The 12,382-nt window shown below is 49.3% G+C and overlaps 1 long non-coding RNA gene and 1 pseudogene across 1 annotated transcript; one reads left to right on the forward strand and one right to left on the reverse strand.

The window, feature by feature from the left end:
- Positions 1-557: 557 nt before the first annotated feature.
- LOC113880961 lies at positions 558-5,881 on the forward strand (annotated as a pseudogene).
- Positions 5,882-8,890: 3,009 nt separating this feature from the next.
- On the reverse strand, positions 8,891-11,419 carry LOC113880881. Its single transcript, XR_003507863.1, has 2 exons — positions 9,426-11,419; positions 8,891-9,065 (listed from the first exon to the last, which is right to left on the reverse strand). It is a non-coding gene; the product is annotated as an uncharacterized LOC113880881 (long non-coding RNA).
- Positions 11,420-12,382: the final 963 nt, after the last annotated feature.

Genomic DNA, 12,382 nt, shown 5'->3' on the forward strand with positions numbered 1-12,382 from the left:
CTTGCTACACCAATGAGCAATTCTGAAGGTGGTCGGGGGTGGGGACTTACATGCAGACAACAGCCCTTCCACTCTCCCACCCCTCCTCCACACTCCTGACCCCCCCCCCCCCCACTCCCACAAGGAGGCTCCTCAGCGGGAAGCTGGGGGACCACACAGAGGCATCTTGAAGTAAATGCTGCCTGATCCCTAGGCTAGCTGCTCCTGAACATTCTCCACCCATCCCCGTTAAAATACTCAAATGTGTGCAAAAAATTTAGAGATGCCAAGGGAACATTTCAGGCAAAGATGGGCTCAATGAAGGACAGAAACGGTATGGACCTAACGGAAGCAGAAGATATTAAGAGGCAGCAGAATACACAGAACTATACAAAAAAGATCTTAATGACCCAGATAACCATGATGATTTGATCACTCACCTAGAGGCAGACATCCTAGAGTGTGAAGTCAACTGGGCCTTAGGAAGCATCGCTATGAACAAAGCTAGTGAAGGTGATGGAATTCCAGCTGAGCTATTTGAAATCCTGGAAGATGATGCTGTGAAAGTGCTGCACTCAATATGCCAGGTAATTTGGAAAACTCAGCAGTGGCCACAGGACTGGAAAAGGTCAGCTTTCCCGGCCTCGACCCCAGGCATGTGAACTGCGCCCGGGACGATGAGGAGCAGAACCTGGTGGCCTTGCAGTATCGTGGGCAGATCTTCTACCGAACCTGCCAGGTGGTCAGGCCGAGTTGTGAGCTGCTGGTCTGGTACGGGGCCAAGTATGGCCAGGACCTCAGCATCAAGCGGGACAGCAGCGGAAGAGCGAGCTCGCGGCCGGGAGAGGTGAGCACCACCCCTCTTCCAGAGCCCCACCCCATCCTGGGGAGCCTCCCTGGTCTGATTGCAAAGCTGAGTACAATCCAGTCCAAAGTCAGTCGAATAGCAATTAAAATGCCTCAGAATATGATTCATTTCCTATGACTATTAGGAAAGATTTTTATACTAAAAAATGCTAGTTCTAATTTTCAATATTTTATGCAAAAAAATATGTAACATCACCTTCTGCTGAGAGGCTTAGAAGCAAAAGGCAAGTTTTCTGGCACTTACCAGCTCTCTCCCCTTACCTGTTTCTTCCTCATTTCCTCCCGTTTCTAAGCGACACATGTGCAGTGATTGCATTCAGTTACTGTTTCAGTTTGTTGTCATGTGAGTTCATGCTCTGTGCCAGACAGGGCTCCACGCACCGAAACAGACAGAACCACTGCCGCGGGGCAGCATGGGCTTCATACCAGACGGGGGCTGGTGCTGTGAGGAAAACAGTGCAGGAAAAGTGCCTCAGACCAGGGTGGGCAGAGGGTGCAGTGTGGCAGAGGATGGTGGGGCAGGGTCTCCAGAGATAACACCTGTGGGAAAGGATTCCAGGCAGGGGAGCAGCCAGTGCTGCAGTCCCAGGGCCGGGAAGAGAGGCCATGCCAGTGGTCGCAGGAGGAAGCACAGAGGGAGAGGAAGGAGGCTGGATGGGACACGGAAGCCTCAGGGCCCGTGTCCATGTGCAGGCCCCAGGGGTCTTCCTGGGTGACACAGAATAACCATGAGGCTTTCAGCTGCAAGTGGCATGTTCTCTGTGCTAAGATGATGCTTTGGTTCATTTTTGGGAAGAGACAGCAGCAGGGAGTCCCCTCAGAGGTCAGCTCATTGCCAGACATGAGGGGAGAGTGGGCTGGCTGAAGATGCTCGGGAGTGAGGGTGTGGGGAGTCTGGCTGGAGATGTATTTTTAAACAGGGCTTCCTAGTGCATGTTAAATGGGCTAAGACTGAGTGAAATAAATGAGGTATGAATACTAGTGAGGCTTGAGAAAGGACATGCTTTTACTTTCTGATTTATGGAAAACTGAGAGAGGAGCAATTTGTGAACCAATTGGGGCAGCAGGAGCCAGAGACCTGTAGTCAGTGGGACCTAGGCCGCTCGATCTCGCCCAGTCTGAAACTCACTTCCTACAGAGATCGACACAAAGGCTGCTCTTTGAACCAGGAGCCACAAAGTCAGCTTTACTCACACCTGCTCTAACCACCCCCTGTGCTGCCTCCCACATGCAGAGAGCTCCAGGCCAGGTGCCCCTAACTTAATAGACCCTTTCCCCTCCCAGGGAGCCGCTCAGGGGGATTCCCCCTAAGTCATCAAGTCTTATCTCTCGATGTCACATGGCCACAGTGACATGACTTTCCAGATACTTACACGCAGGGAAAGGTCCCTACAGATCCACCTCTGCCTCTGATGCTGCTGGAAGGTCCCTAGTCTGGGTGATATGTTGAAAAGGCCCTTGACACAAGCTTCCTGGATTTCTGTAGATGTAGAGAATAAGAATGGATGGAGAAGTGGACTGTAAAGACACACTTGATGGGAGACAAATCGCACACCATCAACACTTAGATGATCAGTGGGGTGGCCTTACCATGGCAAACCCGCCACCTGACCAAAAGCTTCCTCTTTCAGCAGAACCGAAGCCAAGATCCACCCGTGCCTCCTGCTCTCTGGCCTTCTCCAGTCAGAAGTTCCTCAGCCAACATGTCCAATGCAGTCACCCCTCTCAGACCCTCCTGAGGCCATCTACAGGAGACCACCTCCAACCAGAGGACCCCTGCCCAGGCAGTCAAAATCAGCAGCAGCAGTATTCCGATCCACACAGCCCGTGACAAACCTGAGGGTCGCGAGGCCAAGGACAGGCCCCAACCTTTGCTGAAAAGCATAAGGCTGAAGAGGACTTCAAGGGCCTCCTCCTACTCACCCAGAGGACAAGTGGGGGGGTCTGGGGTGCATGAGAGAATCACAGAGGAGCCCGGCACAAGCCAGAAACTGAATCCAGAGGACACAGGCAAATTATTCATGGGGGCAGGGGTCTCAGGGATTATAAAAGTCAAGTACGGAGAGTGTGGGCAAGGATCCAAGGATAGGTCAAGTCTCATCACACACCAGAGGACACACACAGGGGAGAAGCCCTATGTTTGCAGGGGGTGTGCGCAAAGCTTCAGTCGGAAGTCCCATCTCAACAGACACCAGAGGACACACACAGGGGAGTAGCCCTGTGTTTGCAGGGAGTGTGAGTGAGTCATGACCAACAAACCACATCTTAGCCACAGGAGAATTACTGCAGCCACCCCATGCTTCAGCTCTAAGGGGGCCTCAGAGGAGGTCTGTGACCCGTTACAGTCCCCAAGAGTATGAGGAGAGACTCCCCAGGTGGTCTAGTGGCCAAGACTCCAATGCAGAGACCCATGTTCAATGCCTGATTGGGGAACTAGCTCCCACATGCTGCAACTAAGACACATCACAGCTGGATAAATAAACACATAAATAAATATTTTAAAGACAGAGTGTGACAAGCACAGAATTAATTGATTAGACAGACCTTCCACTTTCATGACAGGAGAGGAGGTAGATAAACAGCAGAGGGTTTCTTAAGTGTTCTGGAGATATTCACGCCAACTGCCTTCATGGTTTTTTGTACTCCTAATAAATTTTGTCTCCAAACAAATCTGAAGCCCAGACTATGTACTCATTTCCCCCTTATTACTGACAGCTGTGGGGTCCAGTGGTAGCTGAAGCCCTGGGAAGGCATAATTCCGGAGCCAACTCAGTTAGGTCACTGGACAGTCAGTTCCTGGGTCCAGGGAGAGGAATCTAGGGTTTGAGACAGACTCACCAGGGAAGAGAATTCCCCGGCCTCCTGGGAAGTGTGGCCTCTCCGCCTTATAGACTTTGGCTCTCCTTTGGCCTCTCCTGGTTGCCCTCTGTCTTCCTCTGACTTATGTAGCCTCAAAGCAAAGGCCTCATGCACATGAGTATGTGTGCGTGTGTGTACCTGGCTCAGCGTGGGCCATCTGGTCTTTGCCGCTCCCTCAGGGTCATCACAGCATCTGGACTCCAGATTCGACCACAGGGGTCCAGTTCTCAGCCTTGCCCTCAGCAGCTGTGTGACCTGGGACAAGATGCTCAGCCTGTCTGTGTCTCTATTCTCATCTGTGATACAGAGTGGGAGCACCAGCATCTTGGTCTGATGCATAAGCACAGGCGGAATCTGGCAGAGGCTGAGAATGCAAGCCCCGCCTCTGCTGTTCTTTGTGTTTTTTTCTTTAATCTTATTTTTTTAATTGAAAGATAATTGCTTTACAGAATTTTGTTTTCTGCATGTCCTTCAGCCCTCACACCTTCCAGGTCTTCAGAGCTAGACAAGGAAGGAGCTGTTTAGGCACTCGGCTGCCCTGATGAGGGGGTGTGAGGTCAGGGGTGCTAAGGGAGGGCGACCTCCCTTCCCACCACTGCCGTTCCTGCTGAGCTGGGCAGCCCCAGAGCCCCTCCACAGACAGGCAGGGCCAACAGTTGTCCGCCCTGCCGAGAACAGAGCCTGGAGCCGCGTGTGCAGGAAATCCCTGTCCAGCCCCCATCCCACCCCCACACAGAAGGTCCTCGAAGCCCACATGGGGGCTTCTCTATGCACGGGCCTCGTACCTGTGTCCACGTGCTCTAGTCAATGCTGTTGCGACCTTGAAATTCTTAACTATGGAATAGTTCATCCTACACTTCCCTTTCCTGAGTGAAGTCTGGTGGACCCCAGGCTGTGCTGTGAGCAGAGAAGATGCGCACAGCACGGGCCCCGCGGTGACCAGGCTGCACGTGGGGACAGGGTGGACACAGAGTCCTCCCCGGTGAGTGACGGTGGGGCCGCACCAGGAAGCCATGCTCGCTGAGACCCAGAGCTGAGCCCCGACACGGTGGAGGCAGTGGCGTTCTTAAGAGTCGACCACACCCTCCCCTCTGTGAATGACCTCGGCCCTGTCCTGATCCTTCCAGAAGGGGTTCGGGAGGCTGAAGTCCGCCCGGTCACCAGAAGACACCAAGGGGAGAGTGGGCCAAGGGGCGGTGGGGGAGGGTGCAAGCTGCAGGGCTGGGGGCAACGGCCCTCAGTCCCCTCCCTGTGCCAGGCTTCCAAAGTGTCTCTCCATGAACCGTGTCAGTAATAACCACCCACTGTTGTTTTCTCGTTTCTTTCATGCTTTCTTAAAGGAACACATTTGTCCATGGCTTGGTTTCCCTACAGGAAGAGAAGCTGTATAGACTCCCCGTCTTCTGTGGCTTTAGGCAGGGGCCACGGGAGGGAGAGTTAGGGGTGGTGCAGGCAGAGGGGCTTCAACTGAAAAATGGTGGGGACCCAGAAGAAACTTGCAGGGGCTTCTCACCTGCACCTCCCACCAGAGCTGGGCCTGGAATCCCCTGGAAGGCTGAGCAGGTCAAAGCTTCTCTCTCCCCTCCTCCCCTCCCTTCCCCTCAAAAAGCTGACTCCTGGGCCATTCCACAACATCCCCAATCCCCCATCACCCACAGCCCAGCACAGGCCCCCCCTTGCAGAAGTGAGATGACCTGCACAGTGGCAGGGATGGTGTGTGACCCCAGAGCTTGGGGTCTCAGCTGACCTGGAGCAAGGGGGCTGGTGCTTAAAAGCCTCCCAGCCCAGGGGGCTGCCGCAGCCACAGCCACGATCTGAAGCAGCATTCCGGGTGGGAGATGTGAGCTGTCTGAGGTTCCACTCTGTCCCCACGATGGCAGCCAGGCCTCACCTGACACCGTGACTGCCCTGCTAAGGGACATGGGACAGCAGCAGTCACTGGGACGGACAGCCAGCGGCCTGCGCCGCACGCTCCACTCTGACCGCAGCGGCCCCACGGCTGTGCCAGCCCCACCTGGCTCTGCTTGGCTGCCAGGACTAAGCAGAGCTTGGTCTGGACCCTGAGTGAGTCGGTAAGGGCAGAGCTCCAGAGGCCAAGCCTGTCTTCAGCCACCAGACCCGCCCTGGTTGCCAGACTCATGAGCCCAGCCAGTATCTGAAGCCTTTGGGAGAATGACACCACAGACACTGACCTCAGAGCTCAGACTCCTGAAAACCTACTAAACAGGTTATTTTTAGTCTTTGTTTAAAGTAGGAGGTTGGCAGGAAGCAGGAAAGGGAATGACTTCCTTGGTGGTGCAGTGGTTAAGAATCCGCCTGCCAATGCAGGAGACACATGTTCAATCCCTGATCTAGGAATATCCCACATGCCGTGGAGCAACTAAGCCTGTGCACAACTACTGCAGCCATGAAATTAGAAGGCGCTTGCTCCTTGGAAGGAAAGTTATGACCAACCTAGACAGCATATTCAAAAGCAGAGACATTACTTTGCCAACAAAGGTCCATCTAGTCAAGGATATGGTTTTTCCAGTAATCATGTATGGATGTGAGAGTTGGACTATAAAGAAAGCTGAGTGCCATGAAATTGATGCTTTTGAACTGTGGTGTTGGAGAAGACTCTTAAGGCTCCCTTGATCTTCAAGGAGACCAAACCAGTCCATCCTAAAGGAAATCAGTCCTGAATATTAATTGGAAGGATTGATGTTGAGGCTGAAACTCCAATCCTTTGGCCACGTTATGCAAACAGCTGACTCATTTGAAAAGACCCTGATGTTCGGAAAGATTGAGGGCAGGAGGAGAAGGGGATGACAGAGGATGAGATGGTTGGATGGCATCACTGACTCAATGGACATGAGTTTGGGTAAACTCCAGGATTTGGTGATGGACAGGGAGGCCTGGTGTGCTGCAGTCCATGGGGTCGCAAAGAGTCAGACACGACTGAGAGACTGAACTGAACTGATTCTTAAAGATCTTATTCAGAAAATCAAAAGACAAGCCACAATCTGGGAGAGAAGTACTCATATCTGATAAAGGATTTGGACTCAAAATAGACAAAGACCTCTTGAACAATCCCATAAAAAATGAGTAAAGATCTGAACAGACACTCAGCCAAAAAAAGATATACAGATAGTCAAAAACAAAAACATGCTCAACGTCATACACCATTAGGGAATTACAAATTAAAATCATGAGCTATCACATCACACATATTATTAGGACTGCTGAACTCTAGATATATGACAATACCCATTCCTGGAGGCTGAGGAACAGCAGGAACGCCCCCTCACTGCTGGTGGGCACACGCACAGCCACTTTATAGCACAGTCGGGCAGTTTTCTCTGAAGCTAAACAAACCTCACCTTGGGATCCGACGATCATTATTTCCAGTATTTAAGAAAATGCTTTGAAAAATCCATGCCCAAATGCAAACAAAGATGGACTTATGCACAGCAGCACTATCCATAATAGTTAAAAACTTGAAGGCAAGTAGAGTAGGCCACTCCAAAATATGCCTGTCTGGTGTGAGGATTATTTCAGTTAGCTTCGGGGGGGCGGGGGGCGGGGCGGGGCAAGAGGACTCTCAGTAAACAAAGTAGCAGTTGCCTTTTGTGAAGGACATTTACAACAGAGAAATCTCTGCATTTAAGGGTTGCCTCTGTTTGCACCAGAAATAGAAGGATAATCAACTCAGGTAACTTGTCAATGGAGAGGTCCTGTCTTAAATCTACCAACAATTGTACCCTTCTTTACTGTGTCTTGCATGATAACCTTCCGTAACTGGCTTCTCCCATTCCCCAGGGTCTTACTTCTGTCTTCAGCTGAAGATGGTATTTAAGGTGGTGGCTTAGGATATTTCAGGGAGTGACTCCGTTTCTGTGGTAGCTCCCCTGTATACAGTAGGCATTTGTTGTTTTAGTCACTAAGTCATGTTCAACTCTGGGATCCCATGGACTGTAGCCCCTCAGGCTCCTCTGTCTATGGGATTCCCCAGGAAAGAATACTGGAGTGGGTTGCCAACTCCTTTTCCAGGGGATCTTCACAACCCAGGGGTCAAACCCATCTCTCCTGTTTTGCAGGCAGATTCTTTACCACTAAGCCACCAGGGAAGCATAGAGGAGGTATGTTTCTGTTTTTTCTCCTGGTGATTTGTCTTTTAATATGGAAGGGTAGAGTGAAAATTGTTTTTCCTCCCATACATATGTAATGGAGTATTACTCAGCAGCACAAAGGAATGGACCACCAACCCTCAAAAGGCATGGTTAAATCTCACATGTATATTACTCAGTGAAAACGCAGTCTGAAGAGACAGCGTGCAGTATGACCTCATTTATGAGGGGTGGGCTCAGTCTGTGGGTCCTCCTGTTTCCTGGGTCTCAGAGGGAGCAGGCTCCAGGGGGCCATGGAGCAGATATGTGGAGTTCTGCTGCAGATAAGAAATTCAAACTGAAATAGAGACAAATATCTTATGATTTCTCCAAAACAGTTACAGAGCAATCAACTGGAAACCATATGAAATGAAATGATTGCAAACACAAACTGTAAAACTCACACCAAATTCACTCAGATTGATTAACATACATTTAACATGCAAAACAATCAAAATTATATGTATATATAAGAAAATATACATGGCCTTGGCTTTGGTCTGAAGATCATGAGCTTTGAGTTTTAACACAGATATAGCCAATATACAAAACAAAAAATATTGTGGACTTTATAAAATTAAAGATTTCTCCCCTGAAAGACCTTATTCAGAAAGTCTAAATACAAGCCACAAACTGGGAGAAAAATATTTGCAAACACATATCTGATAAAGGATTTGGACCCAAAATAGACAAAGACCTCTAAAACAGCCCCAGTTAAAAAATAAATAAATAAATGGGTAAGGAGCTAAACAGAAACACCTGGCCAAAGGAGATATGCAGATGCTAAATATCATACAAAAACTATACAAAAGTATCATACTACTAGGGAATAACAATTAAAATCATGAGATAGCACACTGCACCTATTAGCACTGCTGTGCTCCAAATATATGACAGTAGCGACTGCTGGAGGGTGAGGAACAACAGAAACCAGACACTCTCCTTCATTGCTGGTGGTTGCAGGAAGGGGGACCCCTTCCAGGGCCCGAAACTGGGCTCTTGTCTAACACTCAGAAATGAATTGTCCGAGGAGACACATGTGCTGACAAAGAAAGAGATTTTATTGGGAAAGGGCACCCGGACAGAGAGCAGTAGGGGAAGGGAATCCAGAACAGCTCTGTCACATGGCTCGCAGTCTCGGGTTTTATGGTGATAGGGTTAGTTTCCGGGTGGTCTTTAGCCAATAATTCTGACTCAGAGCCCTTCCTGGTGATGCTGAAGGAGGAAAGTAGGCTGAACGGGTTCCATCTTGAAAATCAGTCTCCATCTTGAAACCACCGTGAACTTTGGACCATATGCCTGGATGCCCACCCGATGGACACTAAATTATGTGCTCAGTATCCATGGAGACGACATACCCATCAGAAAACCGACCCCCAGATAAAAGGCCTCCAGGACTCGTGCGCAGACATCCCGTCACCAAGGGAGTGTACTAATTTACCCCAAAGCAACACAAATTATCTGTACAATGCCTATTGATATACGTTACCCTGTTTATCCAACTAAGACTTACTGCATATAAACCATAGCTAGCCTTGACTGTATCTCTCTGTGGGCTTGGGCACGTGCACTTACGGTATATAAGGTTGTCACAAAGGCTGGTCGGGGTCCTTGGCTAAGAGGAGACTCTGCCTTGGGCCGGCCGGTGTAATACATTGCACTCCACTATTTGCGTGGTCCTTCTGAGTGAGTTTGCTTCCTGGAGAGTGTGGCTACAGCAGTGCACACCCTGTTCAGCCAAGATGGATGCCAGCGAGGGTCCTGGGAGGTGGTCGCACATGTGGTGTCTCCTTTTGACCTTTTCTGAACTCTTCCGGTGGGCGGTGGCTTATGAGTTCTGTGTTCCTTACCAGGAATTTCTGTCACAAAACAACTCATGCAAATGGTTACCATGGTGCCTGGCCAGGGTGGGCGGTTTGAGTCAGTGTGCTTCCCTAGCAGTGGGAGGCTTGTACAGCCACTTGGTAAGATAGCTGGGCAGTTTTCTCCAAAGCTAAACAAGTCTCACGTTGGGATGCTCAGTATTAGTCAACTGCTTTGAAAATCTATCTCCAAATTCAAACAAGGATGAAATTATGCACAGCAGCACTATCATAATAGGTAAAAACGAACAAATCAGGATATCCTTCAATAGATGAACACACAAGCAAAGTGGGATACATCCATGTCAGGGCAAATAGAATATACCACCCCAAAATATGCCTTTCTGGCATAAGGAATATTTCAGTCTCATTTAAAAACAAAACAAAACAAAAAACAGGAATCTCAGAAAACTCTACGGAGATTCCTCAGTTGTGAAGGACATTTACAACGGAGAAATCTCCGTATTTAAGGGCTGCCCCTCTTTGCACCAGAAATAGGATGATTAAACCTCAAGTAGATCTTTTCAATGGAGGCTGCTGCTGCTGCTGCTGCTGCTAAGTCGCTTCAGTTGTGTCTGACTCTGTGTGACCCCAGAGACAGCAGCCCACCAGGCTCCCCTGTCCCTGGGATTCTCCAGGCAAGAACACTGGAGTGGGGAGCCCTGACTTAAATCTGCAAACAATCATACCCTTCTTTACTGTGTTTTGCATGATAACCTGCCAAAACTGGCTTCCCTCCTCCAAGGACTTTCTCCTATTGTTTTTATCTGAAGATAGTATTTTAAAGTATGGCCTTGAACGTTAAAGGGAGTAAGTACCTCACTTTCTCTGGGTAGCTCTTGTATATACAGGAGGCATGTGCTTAGTCGCTCAGTCATGTCCGACTCTTCGCGACCCACGGACTGTACCCTGCCAGGCTCCTCTGTCCATGGGATTCTCCAGGCAAGAATACTGGAGTACATTGCCATTCCCTCCTGCAGGGGATCTTCCCAACCCGGGGATCTTCCCAACCCTGGGATCAAACCCAGGTCTCCCGCATTGCAGGTGGATTCTTTACCATCAGAGCCACCAGGAACACACATACAGGAGGTATACAGGTTATTAAACTTCTGTTTTTCTCCTGGTAATCTGTTTTTTTCTTTTTTACAGGGGAAGTCTCTACCAAGAATCTGGAAGGGTAGAAGGAAAATTGTTTTTCTTTACAAGCATATACAATGGAACACTGCTCAGCAATAGAAAGGAATGAACCATCAGCCCATATATTGTTAAGTGAAAGAATCCAGCCTAAAGAGGCTGCACATGCTATTGATCTCAAAGAGGGGGCATTTATAACCAGGAAGGGTTAATCTTTAATTTACACTGGATCTGCTTCTGTGACTTCAACCCTTTTTTGTTATTATAAATATACATAATGGCCTGCCTCTGGGAGACAACCTGAGCCTCCCGCCTGTGAAGGACGAACTGTAAGGAAGTGAGGCTAACACATCCCCCTGCCTGAGGCTTGCCATTCTAGGAGACATCTGCAAGGATTGAAAAGTCTTTTTGCTTTGTTTTCTCACCTGCTCCCATTTCTGATCCATAAGAGCCTGGCCACCAGGCCCTGACAAAATGGATGTTTTGAGGTACGAGCCTGCATCTTCTCAGTCAGCTGGCTTCTGAGTTAAGTCTCTTCCTTGCCTCAACACCTCGTCTCTCGGATTCATTGGCCTGTTGTGAGACGAGTGAGCTTGGACTCAGTAACAGAGTAAGCAGGGGCATGAAGTGGGATCTTAATTCCCTGCCCAGGAACTGAACCTGGCCAGCCTGGATGAAAACCAGGAATCCTAGACACCAGAGCAGCAAGGGCTAGGAGCTAGAAGATATTTTCCCTTGACTCTTTGTCCTAGGGAAAAATGCATTTATCACAGAGGCAGAAACTGTAAACGCAAGTATAAAATTCATTATTATAGAAATAGCCTAACAACAGGTGGGAGAGCACATAGAGAAACAATTTGTTTCGTTGAGACAGAAGCAAGGGAGAGAAAGTGTGTAGGCAGCCCCCTGGTGAGGAGGAGCACAGTAAAGAGGTGGTTAAGTCATTCATACAGGCCAGTTCTTCCGGGTCTCTGTCTTCCTTCAGCCAGTTATCTGGTTTCTTTTTCAACCTGATCTACACTGGGACCCTCCCGTTGGTGTGCACACACCCCTCAGCCAAGATGGATCTCAAAGTGAAGGTTTCTGGGAGGAGCAACCCATTATGGCCTGGCATTGTCCCCAGACCTTTAACCCACCAAAAGCCTTCCTGTGCATGTGTAGTGTCTCCTTGTCCCAAAAGAGGGAGATGAGCCATCCCTGAAGCCTTTTCTCACGTAGGGCTTTGCCCCTCTTTGTCGTTGCCTTGACTACTACCTTGACTATTGCCATGACTGTTACTCTAAGATGTTTACAAGAGACAAACCCTGGCTATTTGCCCTGTTTCTGTTGTCATTTCCATTTCAGAGGGCAAAAAGGAGGCTGATTGCAAATGCCTTAACCGGAGTCCAGCTATCTCTTGTCTCAGGAAATGCTAAGAGTTGTGAGTATCCAGCTGAAGCCCACTTCTTCATGCCCCTTGAAATGCAAACAGGAGGCCAGTTGCTAGTGTCTAACCTGGAGCCCAGCTATCTCCTACATCATGATGGTCCCATTTAT

The sequence above is a fragment of the Bos indicus x Bos taurus genome, chromosome 22, assembly GCF_003369695.1.
Source record: "Bos indicus x Bos taurus breed Angus x Brahman F1 hybrid chromosome 22, Bos_hybrid_MaternalHap_v2.0, whole genome shotgun sequence".
Taxonomy (NCBI): Eukaryota; Metazoa; Chordata; class Mammalia; order Artiodactyla; family Bovidae; genus Bos; species Bos indicus x Bos taurus.